This window comes from Chamaea fasciata, unplaced genomic scaffold (genome assembly GCF_029207755.1).
Source record: "Chamaea fasciata isolate MVZ Bird 193981 ecotype frontalis unplaced genomic scaffold, bChaFas1.0.hap1 SCAF_1, whole genome shotgun sequence".
NCBI lineage: Eukaryota > Metazoa > Chordata > Aves > Passeriformes > Sylviidae > Chamaea > Chamaea fasciata.
In genome coordinates this window covers 24,005,474-24,012,033 of record NW_027094086.1, presented here as the reverse complement: position 1 = coordinate 24,012,033, position 6,560 = coordinate 24,005,474, and positions in this window count along the sequence as shown.

Here is a 6,560-nt window from a genome sequence, read left to right as displayed (position 1 = left end):
TTGGCCGGGCCGCGGGGGACGCGCTTCCGGCGCGCGCGAGCGCTTCCGGGGCGCGTGGGCGGGGCTGGGGGCGGGGCTGAGGGCTGGGGGCGGGGCTGAGAGCGGGGACTAGCCGGGGCGGGTCCCGCCGCCCTCAGCGCCGGGCGGGGAGACAGAGCCAGTGTTGCTCAGCAGTCACGGAGGGACAGAATGAATTAGGTTGGAAAAAACTTCCGAGATCGTCGAGTCGAACCTTTCACCTGCTAAAACTCGGGTCGCAGTCGGGGTTGTGAGCAGCGGCGCAGTGCCCCCGCTCTCCAGAGACCCCAGTCCCCGCTGGGCGTCACCGCAGTCCGCGCCGAGCCTTTGCCTTCGCTCGGTTTCACAAGCTCGGTGCTGATTAATTTCAGCCCCGCCTGAGAAATTTCCTTTGTAGCTTTTCCCGCGCTTAAAACAAACTCTTTTCAAGTGAAGAACTTGTCGCTTCTCTCAAGTTCGTGTAGCACAATTCCCTTCAACCTTTCCGCAGCGCCAGATGTACCTGTTTAGCATCCATTGTCCTTCTGCAATCAAGTTGTACAAGCACTGGGGACACGAAGCCGAAGCCAGCCCGTGGCCAGGAGAACGATGGGGAATTAATCTTACGCAAGCGGTGTTCGTTATACAAGTTTTCTGCACCAGCTCTATGCCTGACAGCAAAGCTGCACCATGTGCCTTTGGAAGAAGCTGTAAAAAGCTTCCTTCTCTAGATGGAAGTTTCAGCCAAATACCTGCACTTCCCTTAACGGTGATAATTATCCCTTGCTATCTGCCTCTTGTGTCTGAAACAGCTGCTTATGAAATACACTGGTTTATGTATGTATCAGGACTTCACAAGCCCCTTTCTTGTTTCAGAAGTTGAGCTTGCTGCTCTCTCAGCACTCCAAATTTTCATTTAGACCAGAAGCAGCAGTCCTCTAGGTTGTACTCCACGTGAAAATGTTGCATCACTTCAAGCAAGGCTGCGGTTCAATATATCCATTTGCGGTGGTGAAACTAGTTCAGGAATTCCTGTCCCCACAGCACGTGTTGGGGAGCCGGGCCACAGCAATTCCCCAACCAGTTCTACTGGCAACAGCTCAAGAGGTGATTTTCGGCAGTGCAGGGACACTCATCAACTAGAATTTCTTCTCAGTTTAGTGAAAACATCGTTCTGCCTCATGCTATTTGAACAGATGTAGTACAAATCCCTTTAAAGAAAAAATTCACAATTTGAAAACCAAGGGGCATCCTTGGCCATGCTGGCAGATATACCTGCTGTCATGCTTGACCCAATGAGGATCCCTCTCTCATCTTGATGAATTACCAGATCTAAACTCTTAAAGTAAAATACAATATGTAGAAAAGGAGAAAAAAATCCTTTATATGTATTTTACTAATAGTAAAATAGTAGCATAGTAGCACAATGCCTTTTGACACTTGATATAGCTTGTCTTGATTATGTTTAGGGGCTCTTTGGAGACTTCTGTGGGGCAGTAGCTCTGCAGCTCCTCCAAACGTGGGCATCGCCGTGTGTGCCATTGTGCCGAGTTGTGCCGAGGAGCGCAGTCCCTGTCAGATGACTCCTCTGCTGGGATAGCCTGCAACAGTACTGCAACCAGGTCAGCCAGTGAGAGTCGTTTCAGTAACTGGCAGGGGAATTCCAGCCCTGCATTTTTATCTGCAGTGACTCCCTCACTGCTGGTAACAGCTGCAGCTCTGGATGTGAACAGAATCAGCTTTGCAGGATTAAATTAAGACAGCTCTGAGTGCAGTGTCATTGATTTCAGCACATGGCTGGGCTTACTGGTCAGGCATTTCCTTGCTGCAAGGTAGAACAGCAATGCTTGAATGTCACACACAGTTGCACAGCATCAAGAAGCAATTTGGGTATTTTGGGGGGTATTTTCTCTACTGATGGAAGTTGCTTAGGAATAGCAGTTATCTTAGAGACATTTAAAAAAAAACAGTGGTAAACATTAACACATTCAAAAAAGAATGATACAACTGATTCTCCGATTTCAGTTGTAAGAAGTTGATATTCTGGAAGGAAACTGGGGAAGAGTGATACAGGTGGGGTACTTGTCAGAGGCCAAAGGTCTGTGCAGGAAAGGATAACAGTTGCAGGTGGTATTGGGGTGAAGACCTTTCTGTAGTGGAATAGAGCAGGGCGCGAGATGCAGAACTGGCAGAAAAAATGTGGACATACTGAGAAGTGCAAAGTCACGGGCTGTTTGTTTGTAAGGAAGGGGATCAATAGGTGAAAGAAGAAAGCTTCAGAAAAATGGAGGAATTAAATAAGAGGACACATGAGTGTCTTGCAGTGTAGGGAGTGGGGGGTGTAAGCTCCTTGGCAAAAAGAATGGTAGTTGTTTCAGAACAGTCCTGTTACAGTAAGTGGAACAAAAGGACACACGGTGGGAAATCACCAGAACTAATATAAAAATGACAGAAAAACAGTTACGTTGAGATTAGCAAAAGGGCTGGGCAGACAGCAGGCAGGAAACAAAAGGATTGCCAGAGAGGAGATGAGTACAGCAACAGTGTGCTGGGAGGAGCCCTGAGAGGTCACCCTGCTTCAAAGCACCCCAGTACCTTCCTGTAGATAACAACACCAATGTCATCTGGAAGGTGACATTTCATGAAAAGACTGTGCTTAACCAGTCCCAGGACAAGGGAAGGGCCAGGGACAAGCAAATGGAATGGGAGTATACAAATGCCAAGAGCCTGGGCAACACAACACAGGAACCTGACCAACTGGTGCATGTTGTCAGACCAGATGCTGCAAGCAGGCAAGAAGGAGAGTGGAATGGGAACTGTGGCTGGAAAACAGGTGTTTTACGGAATGTATTAGCCAAGAAGGAGAAAAATAAAAAGTAATAGCTCTACAGTAGCAATTAATGACAAGCAGCTTCATAAATAAATTAATAAATAAAACAAGGGTTAGCCAGTAACACAGAAGACATAATGGGAATTAAAAATACTTTTGGGGTACAGTTTCACCTTTGAAAGGGGTTACTATACATAATGCAGTCTGCTGTAGCAATAATTTGGGGAGTCTCATGCTCCTAGATGGACAGAGACATAGGATGAGACAATAAGACGGAAGAAAGAAGAAAAAAAGTGCAGAAGCCAGAACAGAACAAATCACAAGTAAAGGAACAGGTGCCCATCCAAAAATCATTCTCACAAAGACAAGGGCTGCATGTCAAAAGCCAAGCTGGCATTGAGAAAGAAATTGCCTAGGACAGATGATTAGGTTTCACTGAAAGACGAGCAGCCAGCCAAGCCACAACTCTCTGTCTGGCGTGCTCCACTGTGAAGTGATTTCAGAAACATTCTGGGTTTTTGTACTAAAGTATAAATGTTTTTCTAAGAAGTTGCAGTAAACTAAGACCTGAAAGGGAAACTGCACAAAGAAATCTTATGCCGTTGAATCCTGCTCCAGGCTAAGCAGAGATCACAAAGCAAACTCCCTGTGTGAGGAAGAACCTCAATCCTCAGATGCTGAGTACAGATCACCTGCAGCCACTGCTGAGAACAAACACCCCAGACCTCCACTTCACAAATGTTTTACTCAATGCATCAAAAGTCAGAAGACAAATGCACAAAGAAAACCAGGTTCTCTAAACCTCTGACTAATAGGGCACAATTATCTTAGTTGTTTCCTGATACCAGATTCACATGGCAAATTTCAGCTACTGCTTTTAAAAACTGGAGGGATTAATTTGACATTTTAACCCCTTAAATTGCAGTATCTGCCACCAGTGAATGTTAATTTTGAAATCTTGGACCAGAGAGAGTAAAAATCACTCCAGCCATCATGTGTCATGCTGGAATTTGGTGGCAGTCCCCACAAGGAGAACCAGGCTGCACTAAATCACAGTAGGCAGGGCAGGATGAGGATGCCAGGCACTATGGGGACAAGTCAGTGGCTGACAGGACCCCCAGCAACGGTGAAACGCATCTACTCCCTTCCTGCCAAACAAATGTGTATGTGTTAATAAACGGTGGTGCAAGCTGTGAACCTGCACCAGCATAAGGAATAGTGATGAAGAAACACATGCACCTTCATAAAAATGTCCAACACACAGCTGAACAACCAGGTGACATAATGGGTGAGCAGCTGGCTCACAGGTCAGATGCAAAGAGTTACAGTGAATGGGGTGACATCAGGCTGGCAACTTGTCACTAGTGGGGTTCCACAAGGCCCCATCCTTGGCCCAGTTCTTTTCAATGTCTTCATTAAAGACTTGGACCTGGTACTCAAAGACATACTAAGTAAATTAACCAAACACACCAAATTGGAGGAGCTGTCAACTCCTTTGAGGGCAAAGAGGCCCTGCAGAGGGACATTGGCAAATTAAGAGAGAGAGGCAATCACCAGCTGTATGAAGTTTAACAAAGGTAAATGCCGAATTGTGCACCTAGGATGGGGCAATCCTGGATGTACAGACAGCCTGGAGAATGAGAGGCTGGAGAGCAGCACCACAGAAAGGAACCTGGGGGTCCTGGTCAGTGGAAAGTTGAATGTGAGTCAGCAGTGCCCTGGCAGCCAGGAGAGCCAACCGTGTCCTGGGAGGCATCAGGCACAGCATCACCAGCTGGGCAAGGGAGGGGATTGTCCCATTCTACCCTGCAGTGGGGCAGCCTCACCTCAAATATTGTGTGATATTTGGGTCACTGCAATATAAGAAAGATATAAACCTCTTAGAGAATGTCCAAAGGAGGGCCATGAGAATGGTGAAAGGCCTTGAGGGGAAACTTTATTAGGAGCAGCTGAGAAGAAAGGGAGGAGACTGAGGTGAGACCTCATGACTAACCTCAACAGCCTCACAAGGAGCAAGTACAGATCTCTTGTGATCAGTGACAGAACTTGAGGAAATGGCATGAAGCTGAGTCAGGAGAGGTTTCTGTTAGATATGAAAAAAAGGTTTTTCACACAGAGGGTTGCTGGGCACTGGAACAGGCTCCCCAAGGAAGTGGTCACAGCACCGAGCCTTCATTAGTTCAAGAAGCATTTGGACAATGCTCTCAGGCATGTGGTGTGATTTTTGGGGTGGCTTGCACAGGGCCAGGAGTTGGACTCGATGATCCTGATGCGCCCCTTGTTGCCTTTTTCCCAACCTGGAAATGAAACTTGAGATAATTTTAGTGAGGAGGTAATATAAAAGAGGATCTTTAATGAAGGCCTTCAAGGGGCAGTTATGGAAACATGTCCACAAAAGTCCACCCCCTCCAGGGGTGAGTACATTTTTATTAGCATAATTGATAAAAGCACCAATTAGGAGGACAAGTGGTGATGCAATTCCCACTCCAGGTCAAGCCCCTTCTCTGGAGCCCACCCTTCAGCACTAGTTGCACTTTGTCCATGAGAATGTATCTCAAAGAGTTGTTCTCGGCCTTGGTTCCCAGGAAGAACCAGAACCAGAACCATTGGAGCCTTGTACCCCCAGGATTTGGAGCTCTGGAATTTGTTTTGTCTTTCTGCTTAGGGAAAAGCCATGGAAAAGTACTGGGAAAACTAGTTACCAATACAATAGGTGCCAGAGTTACAGATATATGTATGAAGAATACAGAGAACATAGAAGAGGAATAAAAAAGGCAAAACCCAAATGGCATCACCCTCTACATCGTTAAATTCCATGACTGTGTGATCTTCTAAGAATTTCAAGAAGCAGCATCTCAGTGAAGTTGGAAATGAACAACTGAGGTCTTAAAGAATCAAGTGTATTGCGGGATTTCCCTGCAGAAAGTTTTAGTGTTGTTTACCCTGCATGATGAAAAAGACTTGCGTTGGAGAATTATGCATTGAAAACAGAGATTTTAGAATACAGATTTCACCGTGAACCCAGAGGGACTGTCAAAAGGGCCAAAATCACCAGCTCTTAGAGGGAAGGCTGCGACAGCCAAACGAGCCGGCTGTTAACACACGACTTGATCCGCCGTGCCAGAACCGTACAGAAGCTGCGATGCCGCTGCCTTAAGGATGACAGAGGCAAAGGCTTCACCGCCGTGAGCCTCTGGTCTCCCTGGGGAGGAGCTGCACCCGGGGGCAGCCGGCCCGCACGTCGCCATAGCGCTCCCTGGCACCACACTCGTACCCTGCGGCCTCGGACCAAAGCGGGGTACCTGCCGGGGCTGGTACGAGCGGCGTGACCATCTCCCCTGCCCTTCCGTCCGGGGGAGCTTCCCGGAGCAGGGCAGAACTGCCCTCTGCGGCGTGTCCCGGCAGGATCGGGCGATCCCGCCCCGTCGCTGAGGAGTTGCACCATCCCGGTGCAGCGCACCTCTCCGGCGGAAGGCGCAGCCCGGCAGGGTCTGGGCCGCCGTCGGGGCACCCTGAGCCTCCTCAGGGGCCCGGGGCTGCTCCTCCGCTGCCGCGACCCCGCGACCCCGCGACCCGTCCGCAATCCCGGCCCCGCACTCCGGCTGCCGCCCCCGCTGCGCTGCCACGTCCCCGCCCGGCAGGGCCAATGGGCGGCGGCGCCAGGTGTGTGTTACCTGCACCACGTGGGCCGGGGGTGGGCAGGTGGTGCCGCGGCCCCGCGCAGAAAAGCTCA